The 16,289-nt window shown below is 40.3% G+C and overlaps 1 protein-coding gene across 3 annotated transcripts in view; it reads right to left on the minus strand.

Moving 5' to 3' along the window:
- Positions 1-16,289, minus strand: part of FGF14 (fibroblast growth factor 14) — a 607,883-nt gene that overhangs the window by 140,298 nt on the left and 451,296 nt on the right. The gene's annotated exons all lie outside the window — the stretch shown is intronic.

The following is a 16,289-nucleotide window of genomic DNA, read 5'->3' on the forward strand; positions in this document are numbered from 1 at the left end:
TGTGGAATGATATACATAACAAACAAGTGTGAAACAACTGAAAATATGTCATATTCTAGGTTCTTCAAAGTAGCCACCTTTTGCTTTGATGACTGCTTTGCACACTCTTGGCATTCTCTTGATGAGCTTCAAGAGGTAGTCCCCTGAAATGGTCTTCCAACAGTCTTGAAGGAGTTCCCAGAGATGCTTAGCACTTGTTGGCCCTTTTGCCTTCACTCTGCGGTCCATCTCACCCCAAACCATCTCGATTGGGTTCAGATCTGGTGACTGTGGAGGCCAGGTCATCTGGCGCAGCACCCCTTCACTCTCCTTCATGGTCAAATAGCCCTTACTTTAAAAGTTTTCCCAATTTTTCGGCTGACTGACTGACCTTCATTTCTTAAAGTAATGATGGCCTTTTCTTTACTTAACTACTTTTTTCTTGCCATAATACAAATTCTAACAGTCTATTCAGTAGGACTATCAGCTGTGTATCCACCTGACTTCTCCTCAACGCAACTGATGGTCCCAACCCCATTTATAAGGCAAGAAATCCCACTTATTAAACCTGACAGGGCACACCTGTGAAGTGAAAACCATTTCAGGGGACTACCTCTTGAAGCTCATCAAGAGAATGCCAAGAGTGTGCAAAGCAGTAATCAAAGCAAAAGGTGGCTACTTTGAAGAACCTAGAATATGACATATTTTCAGTTGTTTCACACTTGTTTGTTATGTATATAATTCCACATGTGTTAAGTCATAGTTGTGATGCCTTCATAGTCATGAAAATAAAGAAAACTCTTTGAATGAGAAGGTGTGTCCAAACTTTTGGTCTGTACTATATATTGGAACTATGGGGTGGAGCATTATATATTGGAACTAGTGGGGGGCACTACAGGGGGAAATTATGGTTATATTATTACTACTAGGGTACTGTAGGGGCACCCGAGACCCTATGCCGATCAGTTGTTTGAGGAGACTGCGTGGGCTGTGAGCACGTGCCGTCTCCCTTCTCTCTTCCTGCTCACCGCTGTATGTCTATGGGACAGCAGCAGTGAACAGCACGCTCTGTCTTTTCAAACAGCTGATCGGCGGGGGTGTCAGGTGTCGGACGTCGGACTGTGTTTTTAGCACATTATTACAAGATTTGGGGCCTCACTTTGATTTTGCCCAGGGCCACATTTTGTCTAAAACTGGCCCTGTCTGCCAGGTATGTATAACCCCATGTGGTAAGCCAGTCAGTATAACGGTAGCTACATCTGTATGTGTATGGGGGAGTAGGGAGAGATAGGTGGAGACCAAGCTGAGATTGTATGTGTAGAAGGAAGTCGAGAGAGATAGGTAACCGAACCAAGTGTATATGTGTATGCGGAGTCAAGAGAGATAGCAGCCGGATGAACTGAGAGTGTATGTGTATAGGGAAGTTAGGAGAGATAGATGGCAACCAAACCAATTGTATCCAATTGTATAGGTGTATGGGAAGTCAAGAGAGATAGCAGCTGGCTGAACGAGAGATTTATTCTGAATGCCATCACTGGAAGAAATTTACTGCAATATGGGACAATGAACGTTTTGCATAATGAAAAGTTCTGCAACCTTTACATATCCTGTGAGCTATTTTAAAGAGAGCCCCAAAATTAATTATGGACATGATTAAAAACTGCTAGCAGAGATCTGGAAAATAATAAGGGATTGAAAACCTAAAGTATACTAAAAGCGGTGTAACATACCATTATTATGCGATCACTAAACTTTATTTACATAACACAGAACTGCCCTTTACTGACCCCTAAAAATGTGTTACCAAAATATATTACCTACAACATATACATACACTTTGGATAACATACCATTATGCACAAAAAAGGCTAAAAACTGACTGCTAGTGATTGGGGACATTCTTTCTTGGATCTCTTATCATGTTACATAACTGTCCTCGTTTATTAAAGTAGTTCTAGTGTGAGAGCTGTCATTTAAAATGTATCAACATTTTTGCAAAATGTGTCTAATTTTAGAGCTAAGTTTGTTCACATAAATTAAATATATTTTTTACAAAGTTACATGTTGGACTGCTGGTATTTAAGGGTGGGTTCACACTAGCCTTAGGGATTCCATTATGGCTTTCCGTTATAACATGGTAATAACGGAAAATAACGGAATGCCCAGACAGAATGCAAAATGGAAGCCTTTAAAAGGCATTCCGTTTGCTTTCCGTCCTAATAGAAGTCTATGGGAAAGCATAGCTGATTTGTCTGGGTCCCGTTATGCAAGACGGAAAACAAAGTCCTGTCGACAGGACTTTGTTTTTCGTCTTGCATAACGGGACCCAGACGGATCAGTTTTGATTCCCATAGACTTCTATTAGGACAGAGAGCAAACGGAATGCTTTTAAAGCCTTCCGTTTTGCATTCAGTCATAATACAAGTCTATGGGCAGAAGAACGGATCCGTCCTTCCGTCTTATGGATTCCGTTATTTTCCGTTATAACCATGTTATAATGGAAAGCCATAACGGAATCCCTAACGCTAGTGTGAACCCACCCTTACTCTGTTCTACTTGTCTCATTATCCCTTATTCCTATTATCACTGCTGATATCGCCCTTACTTTCCCTTAATCTCATGCCATTGTATATCATTTGCATTTATAAATTTCCTCATGTGCAAAGTGCTTTTACTAATCATACAGCATCTTCTTTCTGGTGAGTGAGCATCACCATTTATTACAATATTGGCCTGTTTTTATTGTATCTAGGCTTTAAAAGGGTTTCCAATATTAATGGCCTATACTCAGGATGAGTCATCAATATCTAATCGGTGGGGATCCGACTTCCCGCACCACTATCTGTGTTTGAAGAGGCTGCAGTGCTCCGCTTCCTAGGCCAGTAATGTCATGTTCATATGGCCTATGTGCAGCTTAGTCCCATTTAAGGGAACTGGATTCAGGTGCAATACCAAGCACAGCCACTATACAATGTACGGTGCTGTGCTTAGTAAGCTGTGAGGAGGCCACGCTGCTCACCAGTGCGCCACAGCCTTTTTAAACACCTGATTGGCTGGGGTCCTGGGAGTTGGACTTCCACTGATCAGATGCCGATGACTTATCCTAAGAATAGGCCATCAATATTGTATACGCAGAAAATCTGTTTAAGGCCTCTTTCAGACGGGAGTTGCGGGAAAAGGTGCGGGTGCGTTACGGGAACACCCGCGATTTTTCCACGCGAGTGCAAAACATGTAATGCGTTTTGCACTCGCGTGAGAAAAATCACGCATGTTTGGTACCCAAACCCGAACTTCTTCACAGAAGTTCGGGCTTGGGATCGGTGTTCTGTAGATTGTATTATTTTCCCTTATAACATGGTTATAAGGGAAAATAATAGCATTCTCAATACAGAATGCATAGTAAAATAGCGCTGGAGAAGTTAAAAAAAACTCACCTTAGTCCACTTGATCGCGATGCCGGCATCTCCTTCTGTCTCCTTTGCTGAACAGGACATGTGGTGAGCATTCATTACAGGTAAAGGACCTGTGGTGACGTCACTCCGGTCATCACATGATCCATCACATGATCTTTTACCATGGTGATGGATCATGTGATGACCGGAGTGACGTCACCACAGGTCCTTTACCTGTAATGAATGCTCACCACAGGTCCTGTTCAGCAAAGGAGACAGAAGGAGATGCCGGCATCGCGATCAATTGGACTAAGGTGAGTTAAATTATTTATTTTATTTTTATAACCCCTCCAGCGCTATTTTACTAAGCATTCTGTATTCAGAATGCTATTATTTTCCCTTATAACTATGTTATAAGGGAAAATAATAATGATCGGGTCTCCATCCCGATCATCTCCTAGCAACCGTGCGTGAAAATCGCACCGCATCCACACTTGCTTGCGGATGCTTGCGGTTTTCACGCAACCCCATTCACTTCTATGGGGCCTGCGTTGCGTGAAAAACGCAGAATATAGAGCATGCTGCGATTTTCACGCAACGCACAAGTGATGCGTGAAAATCACTGCTCATGTGAACAGCCCCATAGAAATGAATGGGTCGGTATTCAGTGCGGGTGCAATGCGTTCAACTCACGCATCGCATCCGCGCGGAATACTCGCCCGTGTGAAAGGGGCCTAATAAAGATGAATTATTGACTACTTATGTTTGTGCTGGGTACATTTTTGCAGGAGCTGTGTCACAGAGGACAAAGTCAGGACTCATGTAGAGCTATGTGCACAGAGCACATAGTGCATTGCACAGAAGCTGTGCCGTTCCATAGTGTTCTCTTTCTCGATTCTTAGGGAGTGGTCATTGCAAATGTGCTACATTTAAATAGTGACCTCCAAACTATTATTTAAAATTATTTGGTCTATCCATGGTCTTCTATCTTTGATGTATGGCAACAGAAGCCAAAGTACCTTATGGTAGGATAACTGATGTTCTATTTTATAAAACGACTACTTTACAGGGAAGTGATTCACCTTATTACTGTCGTTAGAATTAGTGTTGATCACGAATATTCGAATTGCAAATTTTATCGCAAATATAGGTACTTCGAAAATTCACGAATATTTAGAATATAGCGATATATATTCGTAATTTCGAATATTTGAGATTTTTTATTTCAAATTTTTGTAATGCGAATTTTTACCAAGAATCTTTCAATTGACAAGTAAAAACATGATTCCTCCCTGCTTCTTGCTTGTGGGCCAATGACTCATTGGCCCACAAGCAAGAAGCAGGGAGGAATCATGATGACTTTAAATGGGAAAAATGAGGAATATTCTAAAAAACAAATTTATAGCACTACATCGAATATATTAGTTTTTTCGTAATATTCTAAAACAAGAATATATAGCAATATAGCGAATATTCGAAAAAAACGAATATAGAGCAATTTAGCTAATATAGTGCTATAATCTTTTTTGTCTAATAGTTATAATTTTTTTCTCATCTGAAGTTCAGATTGGAAAAAAATTTCAACTATTGAAAAAAATGATTATAGCACTATATTAGCTAAATTGCTCTATATTCGTTTTTTTTTTAGAATATTTGCTATATTGCTATATATTTTTGTTTTAGAATATTACGAATTTTTTTAAAAAACTAATATATTCGATATAGTGCTGTGACTCATTGGCCCACAAGCAAAAAGGGAGGAATCATGTTTTTGATCGGCAATTGAAAAATTTGCGATAAAAATTTGCATTACGAAAATTTGCATATTACGCGATCATTACCTTGTCGATTTATTCGAGTAAAAAAAAATTATAGAATATAATGAATATTCGCCAAATATTCTACCAAATATTAGTGAAATATCGCGAATTCGAATATGACGCCTGCCGCTCATCACTAGTTAGAATTAAAGGGAATCTGTGAACCACTTTGATAATAAAACACCCTGCAAAGGCTAGTAGTACATGTTAACAACATTTCGATCACACCTGCAAGTTACCAGTGTGTGCAGTAAATGTGTAGAAAAATCAACCCTTTCACCTGACGTCATGGCGCTTTGATACTAAATCTGGTACAGACGACCTCTGATACTCTTCCGGCTCCTGTGCACTACATATCCTTTTGTGGACTATTGCCTCAGGGATATGTTCTGCAGAGGTGCTGGGGCCCTACACCGTTAATGATCAGTGCATCTTAGGGTTCCTGTGTGAGATTTGACATCAAAGTGTTGTTACGTTGGGGAAAGGGTAGGAAGGCTTGGGAGGTTAGGGGAGGACTAGGCATTGGTGAAAAGAGAAGGGCTTGGGCACTTTGAAAAGAAAAGCCTGCCCAGCTGGGCACTTTGAATCCAATTTGCATATGAATAAAAGTTATTTTTTCTGGGCATTCACTGCACACACTGGTAACTTACAGGTTGGAAAGGCAATAACATGTACTGTTTTACTAGAGAAAAGTGGGTGACAGAGTCCCTTCAAAGGGATTTTCTTTTAGAATTAAACTGTTGACTAATCACTATAAGTTCTTCTTCAGAAAACCCAGCGAACAGCTGTTAATACTGAAAACACCCTAGGTAAAATGAATTATACTAATATTAATTAATCATGTTGAGGCTCTTCTGAGGCACTGTAATGTTCATGTGAACCCACAGGCCTCATGGAGCCCTATGAAGAGAGCAGAAGGAAAAGTCAAAACTTGAGTCAAACGTTCAGTCTTTCTGCACCATGTAGGCTTTAATCATGTGTAGATTTGTAGGAACTACCAAATAAAGCTAGACTTCTCTTTTTCTGTTAATTCAGCATATTGGTGGTAAGTTTCCTCAGGTAATATCCTACCTGTTTTCTTTGTTTTAGTATAAAAGAATAATATTTTATACTGTCTTTTTAGGAATTTGGGACCTTTTTTATTTTTCCAGATGTTCCAAAGACCTCTTTGTTAAAAGTTTCAATTTTTTTTATTTAGTTATAAGCCTTCCATTACAATGATATTTGATTTCCATGCTCAATAGATAAAGGATCTATCGGAATTAAAGCTCAAGGTAGAATAAGGGATTATATATTAACTTAATTCAATCAAGTCAACTTTTTATGCTGTTTTTCTTGAAGACTTTTTAAAATTATCACCAGGAATCTGTTAAAGTCATGGTTTGCACAGCCCAGACTTCGTTCAATTGAAGCCACACCAGAGGAGAAAATTGAGGCAATGGGAGCACACATCACTAACCAAGATTCTCTTAAAGTCCCTTTACATGGGATAATTATTAGGCCAATTATCGGGAATGAACATATGTACGAATGCTTGTTCCCGATAATCAGCCTGTGTAAGGGTGCTGCAGATCACCTGATGAAAGCTTTGTTGATGCAGACACAAAGATCATCATTTCTGAGGGGAAGATTGTACTACGTAAACAGCCATCTGCTGGCCAGAAACAATGATTCTCTAGAAGGCGAGCGATCTCAGCAGCAATTCGTCCTCAAACAGCAGAGGAATTTGTTGCAGGTAAAAGTAGCAGTCACCTCCTCTGATGAGAAGGCAATTTTGGGCCAATTTTTCTTTCCCAATAATTGCTTGCTCAATAGGCCACTGTAAATGAGTCTTTAGCTATTTTAGCCAAGGTCACTGACTAGTATAATATGGAGCATTAGAGGTCTATAGTAATCTGACATTCCTGTTTGGTTGAAGCTGCTCCATAAACAGTACCACATCTCTCCATGGGCTTTATCTGATAGTCTACTTCATCCTTATTCTAGTTTCTAGAAAAAAAAGGCCCGTTTTGTAATTGTGGACAACCCCTTAAATGGGTTGTCCCAACAGTAAACATTATTTTAACATACAGATGTAGTCGAGCTAAACTTGACTGTGATAACACAAGGCACCGTGTTATCTTGGTTATCTTGTAACAAAAGCCATTGAATCCATTGAAAAATTTGTTATTTTGTTCTTTCCATTCTTTACTTTGCACGTTAACCATCAAGTATAGCTCAGCTGCATCTGTAGTCCAGCATGAAAAACTACTTACTATTTACATTCTGTTACATAAATGCACCAATTGGAAGATATTCCCTTTACCTTATTATAATGGTGCCCCCTGGTGTTCAATCTTTATAGTAAAGTGCATGGCCTCCTACTGATCTAAAAGAGTAGGTCACACATGCTCAGTTCCATCCTTTAACTGCCACCAACTGCATGTTATTTTTGGAAGGGCTGATTGATTTTCTTGACAGGCAATAGAAAATGTATTTTTCTGTTTGCTTCTCTTTTATGAACAGAGCAGATTAGGAGGCGCACTGTTACTTGTATGTCCCAGATCAAGCTCTAGGTGCTGATTTGCTCTCCTAGAGCCCAACTATAGAGGTCTGCTTACACACAGCTCAAAATTCTCTCCTACTTACGTTTACATTGTGTGGAAGCTCCAGGCTCTCCCTCTGAAAAATAAGCAGGCTATGTGGGGCATTTATGGGGCTTTTAGGGAGGGGGCAAATTCAGTAATACAGAAGGTCCTTCCTCTGTAAGCTGTGTCAGTTACAGGAAGAGAGCTGCAGCAGAAAGTATATGTCCCTTGAGCTGTAAGACAGAGAAATGATGCACCCTTGAGGTGTTACAGGGAGAGAGCTAAAGCAGAAAGGACACTCCCCTGAGCTGCCAACTTGAAGGACATCTAGTAGAGCAACTGAAGCAATGAATGATGAGATCTCCGAGCCCGTGTGATGAACAGGGCTGGTTCTAGCTTTGTTAGAAAGAGACTGCCGTATACTATATGATGTCTGATTTTCATACATTATATGAGAAGAAAAAGCTGACTACTTTCTTCCATAAACAGTAACCCACATGTCTATGGGTCTGGTAATTCAGCTTAGCTTCATTAAAGGCATGCAAATAATCTCCCTGTCCACAACAAGAAAATAAATCTCTGCCTATAGCGCCACTATTTGGAAGGTAGCTATCCAATGATACAGATGTAGCAGGGTTAACACTCAAACTCTTAACTCAAATTTCTTAACTCATCGTGTTATCTTGAAACAAAAGCTATTGAAGGTGTTTGCTTAACGCATTTAGTTTAGATAACACGTCTCATAAAGCATAAGTGTTAACTCTACTACATCTGTATATCGTAAAGTGAATGGGGCTGAGCTGCAATACCACACCCCAAATATGGACAGGGGTGAAAATATCAGAGATAATTCTGGACAAGCCCTTGAACATTACATTAATTGGGAATTATACAGTATATATAAAATAAAAGCAGACTAATTTTATAGTATCTGCAGATACAATATGCAACATGCATGTACTTGCTGTGGATCTGGAGTCACTTGCTTCAACAAGGCCACTATCCACTATAGACTAGTTTATCTAGTGAAAACACATCACTGACATCCCTGCTGGAGTCAATCAAAAAGAAGCAGGGTCTTAAAAACAGCAATCTGCTACCGCATCTCTTCAATCCAGTTTGTGTTGTTGATATGCTGGCTGTTCATGGGATCGTGAGCTGAGTGGCAGAGTGGTTTCTTCCTTTCGTTGATAAATTATTCTTCTCTCCCATTTCTTCGTGGATTTCTAAACCTGTCAGTGCTAATAACATGCAAATGATCTTCACCAAATGACTATGCTATACTGATTCAATTTCTATTGCCTCTGTGAAACAACGGGAGTCTTCAATATTCTTTAAAAACTGTCTTATTTATTTGCTTAAAAGCTCTATTTATACATTTTACAGTTTACATATATCAGCCCGAGGTAGATAGCAGAAGATCGCCCTGACCTTGAGAAATCACCTTATCACGCTGAGCCTTGAGCTCCAAAAAAATATATTGTAAGCAATTTTTTTTTTATCACCCTGATAGTGATTTGACTTCTATGATTCATGATTTATAGATCACCACACAGATGCAATTTTAGGGACGGTAGATCTTATCAGCAGGGGGAAAAGAGGTCTTCTGCTAATAGATTATGCTCTCCTGCTGTGTTTAAAATGTTTATATATTTGACTAAAACGTACCAAAATAGTGGCCTGATATTCTTTAGAAAAATGTAAACAAATGTAAAATAGTTTGTTATGATTAACTAAGATTTTGCAAAAAGAAAACAAGAATTTTACATTTCTTTTTTCTTTTTTTGCCCTAATTGCTAGATCAGGCTTGACTTACCATTCAGATGAAGTGATACATCCCCTGACATCATAATACAAGCGCCTAAGCTTAAATGTAGCTAACAGTTTGTGTATGCATACAAATGCCTCTTTTGAAAATAGTGTTTTTATTTCATTTAAATGTATATATTTTTCATTAAAACGAACTGATGGGTGTAACTACAAGGATAGCAGCTTCTATGAGGCCCAATAACTAAGGGGTCTGTGCAGTTAGTGATGTACGGTATATGGGCAAGTGAATTTATTTTTGCATTATTTTCTGTGCTGTGACATCATGCACCATGCATTTCATCATACTATTGTGACATCATTGTGCACCTTATGCTTGTGTTGTAATATCACTATGCACATTATGCCCACTATTGTGACATTACTTTGTGCATTATTTGTTTTTATTATTTACTTATATCGTATTCCACATTACAGACGTTATCATCACTCGCCAGTGGAGCTTACAATCAAAATTCCCTATCAGTATGCCTTTGGGAGGAAACCTGAGTACCCAGGAGAAACCCAAACAAAGACGAGGAGAACATGCAGATGTTGTCCTTAGTTGGATTAAAACCTAGGACCCCGGTGCTGCTGGCACCAGTGCTAACCATCAAGCCACCATACTGCCCATTCCTGTGCATTAGGGAAACCAACATAATCATAAGCTTCTCATGTTCTGAACTTTGCTTAAAGATGGTCATAGTGGAGCGGGGCCCCATTCTAAGTTTTGCTATGGGGCCCATAAGTCCTTGTTATGACCCTGCACAAACTGAACCTATAGGCAAAGGGTTATTCTAACCAACATTAAATTGATAAATTCAAAAATACCGGGGTCCTGAATCCTGGACAGCAGGAGGGGGGCCCAAGAAGCGGAGATGCCAGAGAGGGCAGGCCACACATGAGAGGTTCTCAGTACTGTACTCTATGAGGCTATGGAAGGACAAGCAGGTTTGCTCATTATCTTGACATGCATGTGTAGCAGATACCTTATCTGAATCTCTACTTTTTCTGAATCTCAACTAATAATAATAAATTGCACTGATTCTAGTTTACCTCATTATTTGCTTGTTAGTTTACTTCAATACATTGCCTTAGGGCTCTATTAGACTGAACAATTTTTGGCCAATTATAGGGAACAAGTGTTTATAGTAACGTTCGTTCATGATATTTAGCCTGTAAAATTGTGACAATGATCAGCTGATATATGAAAAATACTTGTTTATTGTCCATTGGTAAATGTCCTTCCCGAACATCAGGCAGTGTAATAGGGCCCTTACTGGGAAGCTTATAATGGGCATTATGTATACAACCAATATGAATGAGAAGGGTACAGTATATAGTGTGAGGGATGTACATGGCAGCATTCTTAGAGTCTCAGATAAATTTGAGACAACCACAGGCACCCAATAGATAATGTAGTCAGTGATCACATTTCTAAAGAATATTATACCCTAAGGGCATGTTCACATGGCAGATTTTCTGAATGGGTTCCCACAATGAATTCAGAATAGAATCAGTTTCCCATTATTCATACAGCCGCTGATTACTTCTGCACAGATTTCAAAACTCTACCAACAAGGGATATTTAAAGGGATTCTGTCACCTCGTTTTAGCCAATAGAGCTGCGGACATGCACGGCTAGATCGCCGCTAGCATGTCCGCAATATACCTGTCTCATAGCGCTGTGTGCTTTTATTGTGTTAAAAAAATGATTTTATAGATATGTTAATGAGCCTTGTAAGGTGCCGAAGGGGCTGTACTAACCTTCTTGGAGCCCAGCCACGCCCCCTGTGAAGGAGCCCAGCTCCGCCTACATCCTAGGAATCTCCTCCTTTCTCACAGTTAGATCGCCGTAATCTCGCAATGCGCGAGCTCGTGCATGCACAGTCGCGACATAGTGTTCCTTCACTGAGCTGGCATCAGCCTCAGGGAAGGAACTGCGCATGTGCGAGCTTGCGCATCGCGAGATTACGGCGATCTAACTTTGTGAGCAAGGAGGAGATTCGGAGGATGCAGGCGGTGCTGGGCTCCTTCACAGGGGGCGTGGCTGGGCTCTAAGAAGTTTAGTACAGCCCCTTGGACTCCTTACCAGGCTCATTTACATATCTATAAAATCATTTTTCAAATACAATAAAAGCACACAGCGCTATGGGACTGGTATATTGCGGACATGCTAGCGGCGATCTAGCTGTGCATGTCCGCATCTCTATAGGCTAAAACGAGGTGACAGAATCCCTTTAAATAAAATGGTGGATTGTTGTTTTTTTTTTGCTGCCTTATGGCAATTTGAATCAGTACCAGTCCTGACAATGGCATGAAAGAGCATGGTTTTATAGTACTCAATGCAAGTCAGTATTAGACAAACATTTTAAGACTATAAATGCACAACTGTTTTGGCTTTTCATATAGAAGCATTTGTATATTATATGACGGTAAATTTTTACAAACTCCTCATGTCTCCATTTAACTAGTAAAATAACAGAAAATTGTTCCACAGTGCCCTTGAAAATCTATTGACTTCGGTTCGCTGTAGTCTATCTAGTATTAATTACATATATTAGTCATGCCCCTAAACCATTAATCGGCTGAAACTCCAAAGTATATCTCAGTGAACTTATATTTTCATTCCTTCTGAATTTCCTAATAGCCTGCTGAGATATTCTTATATATTTTAACCTGTGAAAAAGCCAGCATATTTGAATACAATGAAAATATGTTTAACTGCTACTGACTAGTGTTAACAGTGTCAGTGCCATATTTTATCATCTGTATAGAAGTATGCAGCGAGTCCCTGAGGATCGGGTGCAGAGAATAGGAGAGGCAGTGGCCCTGATGAGATGGTGTGGCACAGTGTACTCCCTCAGGCCATCACTCCCTGGGGTTCAGTGCAGTGAAAAGATAGTTTAAAGAATCAGGCCAGAAGTAAATGTATAACAATCTCTTGTTACAAGACATAACATGTAGCACATCCAGCAGTATTAAGTACAAAGTGCAGTTTCAGGCACTACTTAAGGAGGTATGGTGGCTGGTTGGAAGACAATAGGTTGTCACTAGCAAGCACTTGTATATAAAGGTGTCTATAGGTTTAATGTTAGTCTGGCCTAGCGATGGTTTAGGTAGGTGGTGGTGTCTGAGCTGTTGTCCCTCACCTTGCAGCAGTGTCTTTAAAGTTGTATTTTACTGATCACTCTGCTGTCTTATCTATCAAGTTCTTTCTTGAGGCAAGAATAAGTTGGTCTCACAAGAGAATATCTGATTCCTGAGTTATATACAGTCCCTGGGAATAGGGGCTCTGCATCTGCATGTGCTTCCTCACTCCACCACTATCAGAACAGGGACTCCTCCTCTCCATGTCTCACTAGACTGGAACTCCCCCTCCTGGCAGGAGGCAGGACCAGCCCACTTCTGCCAAGATGGGGGGAACAGGGTGGTTAGCCCTGTTCTGGCCATCCATTGTCAACCATGAACTCCTCTGCTGGAATAAATAGTATTAACATGAAAATGCAATACATTACATATAAAACATTAAATAATTGCTGATACACCCAGGAGTGGGGTACTGCAACTATATGGTGTGTGGTGTTTTACGGACATTACTGATTCTATGATTCTGAGGGGTGGGGCTTCACTACACACTACACTCCGGCAATTGTATATACTACATATTGGTGAGGATGGCATATCATAGGCAGCATCACATAATTACCATCTATTGTAGAGCAGTGTAGTGAGACCCCCTCATCTCCCTAGGCAGCTCAGCAAGTGGTGGCAACCAGTCCTGCTAACATAACCCTTTAACCTGGCTAGATTTTTTTTGCAATGGTCAGAAGGGAACATGTAACCTTGTTTGTCACAGGGAAACAATAAGGTCAAGTTAGCTTCATATTATTATTAGTAGTATTATTAATGCTATGATATTCATTGATTGATAGATTTTAAATGCCATTAATTCTACAGGGTACTGTACACATAGAACACAAAACAAATTTAAAGGGGTTGTCGGTCTTATTTAAAAAGGAGCCCCTGAACTGCTAAATATGATAAAATTATAAAAGATCCTATGCATTGCTCACTTGATTATCCCTTGCCATTTTCAGTACCACCGCTACGGTCCTCACCTTAGGTCTGTTTTACAAGGCTGCAGCTGCCATGTAGATATACACCCCACTTTACCACTGCAGCCAATCACTGGACTAAGAAGTCTTGTGCAATATTGAGCTGAGGTCAGTTACTGGCTTTAATGGGGAATACAACATGCCTTTGCTGCAGTCTAGAAAACAAATCCCAAGGGAAGGACCAGAGCACAAGTGCTGGAAATGGCAGGGATTAACTGGTAAGTATAGGATTTTCAATGGCTTCGGGGAGCTTTTCAAATGTTGGACAACCAATTTAAATGGTGTACATGAGGTCATGGCATGACCGGTCCCGTACTTCCGTTCTGCAAAAAAGATAGAACATGTCCTATCTTTTTGCGGAACGGCCGGATCGCGGACCCATTACAGTAAATGGGTCTACGATCCGCTGCGGCTGCCCCATGGTGGGTGTTTCGTGCATTTCGGCCCGCAGCACAGCCACGGGGCGCACACGTTCGTATGCAAGAGGCCTAAGGAGGGGTCGGCATGGGATTATGGTTATCCTAGGTAGATCCCTTAATTTTGCTATTTGGGTTGTTTTCCCTCCAAAATCACTGTGTACCATTGTTGGGCAGATGTTCCCAGCATGGTGACAGATAGTGATTGGTTGACAGTGGTTGCTGCCCTGGAGCAGGTTTATGCCAAGGGTGGCAACATCTGGGTTAAAAAATAGAAATGCTGCGTACCAGTGCTGGGCAGATGTTGCCAGTCTGGTAACAGTGGTTTTATTAGTTAAAAGGTCGTTGCCAGCTTCTGGGCAGATCTGACCCAGGTTGGGAGAGTTAATTTAATTGGTTAATTCTGAGGCCCAATAGTGAGGGGTTAATTGTATCTGTTTTTAAGCTGCCTGGTGACAGTGCAGCCATTGGTTATTGTAGTTTTAGGCGGAGGGGGGGGGTTGGGGTATAAATTATGGGTTTTTTGGCTGGTTTTGGTATCACCTGTCCTGCAGTCTTCAAGATGTCATCAACGTCCGCCCGCCCACCATTCTTTGATTTTGATTTGTCACGGCTTTATTGTTTGACCTGGGGTCATTTTTGATATTGGTGATATATGATTTGGGCTCGAGCTTATAGCTGAGCTCTTATTATTTTTGTATGAAGTTTGTTGATTATTAAATTGTGTTTTGCTGAGTAGTTATCACTTTAAAGTTGGTCTTATATCTGACCAGGTTAAATTTAATAAAGACCGTAGCCAATTTATTTATAAAATTATCCATTTAATTTTGTGTGGTGCATTTATTTAATGTGGTAAACATTGTGTATGACCTATAATCCCATTGACAAATATGTTTGGAGTGTACAGCTAGATGGTATTATGAGATAAAATGCAACGGACATGGAAGCCGTATGTCTGCAGAGTGTCCTATTGGCATACATTTGGCTGGCATACGTCTGGAAATATACTGCAAGGGCACCTGATGTTTGTCTTGTATCCTGCCATGTTAACAATGTGGAATTTACATAGCAAAATGCTATAACATTATAGAACAGCAATCAATGAAAAGTACCTCAATACGGCGCATTTCCCTATTTGCCCTGTAGCCCAGCAACAATACAAGTTTGTTTTTCATTTGACTTTGATTCTGAGGGGTATTTGAAAGCTGCCTGAATAATAATGATTGCCATCATCTCCTTCTGAACACTGTTATCTCCAGTCCTGTATCCTTCCCTGTGGCTGGAAGTTGTTCTTCCTAGACAAGTCAATTATGAGGGCTTACAGAAAATGCAGCAATCAGCACAGTGACGCATTTGAAATGTCAAGAGAGACCCCTCAGTGCCAAAGCTTTCTCCCCACTGAGAGTTGCTGTAGAGTGCAGATATCATAAACTCAAATCCAGATAACAGCCAGTGACATTTCCACTAATTCCTCAAATAACATAATCGAGGGCAATCTTGGCATCCAGAAAAAGATCGGTCTTCGCTGGTTGTAAAATTAAACAGGCAACAGAAGCAGGCGTTGCGCTCCTAGTTTAATTTCCGGCAGTTCAAACATTCGGTTTGTATATGGAAGTAATTGTATTTGGCCTTAAAACAACTGGAATAATTTTTATTTTATTTTATAAATTATTTCATGTGCTTTGAAGGGGAATGCTAAAGAAAAGGCAGATACCGGTATATCTCTCAAGAAACATCACCAAACACACGTTTAATAGTAATGAAGAAAATACACAGGGGGAGATTAATCAAAGTTGGTGCAAAGCAAAACTAGCTTAGATACCTGTAGCAACCAATCAGAGTGGTCCTTTCATTTTTCAAAGGAGCTCTGGAAAATGAAACTTGTAACCTGATTGGTTGCTATGGGTAACTAAGCTTATTTCACTTCTGCAACCAGGTGTTTTGGCTGGTAGGTTCGGCAGACAATGTCAGGAATTGGCCAGATATAAACCGCTGCAAGCAGCAGTTTTTGTCCGGCCTATTCTCGGCATATTTGCAGGGGAGTGGCTGGATCTTACCCGGATCCCATTATAGTCATTGGAGTCCTGTGGGAAAGCAGTAGTATCTCTTTTTGGAACAGCATGCCTGACTTCCCTGCCACAAGTGTGAAACTAGCCAAAGCCAGCTTTCCTTTATACCGGTTTTGATAAAT

The sequence above is a fragment of the Bufo bufo genome, chromosome 3 (genome assembly GCF_905171765.1).
Source record: "Bufo bufo chromosome 3, aBufBuf1.1, whole genome shotgun sequence".
Lineage (NCBI taxonomy): Eukaryota > Metazoa > Chordata > Amphibia > Anura > Bufonidae > Bufo > Bufo bufo.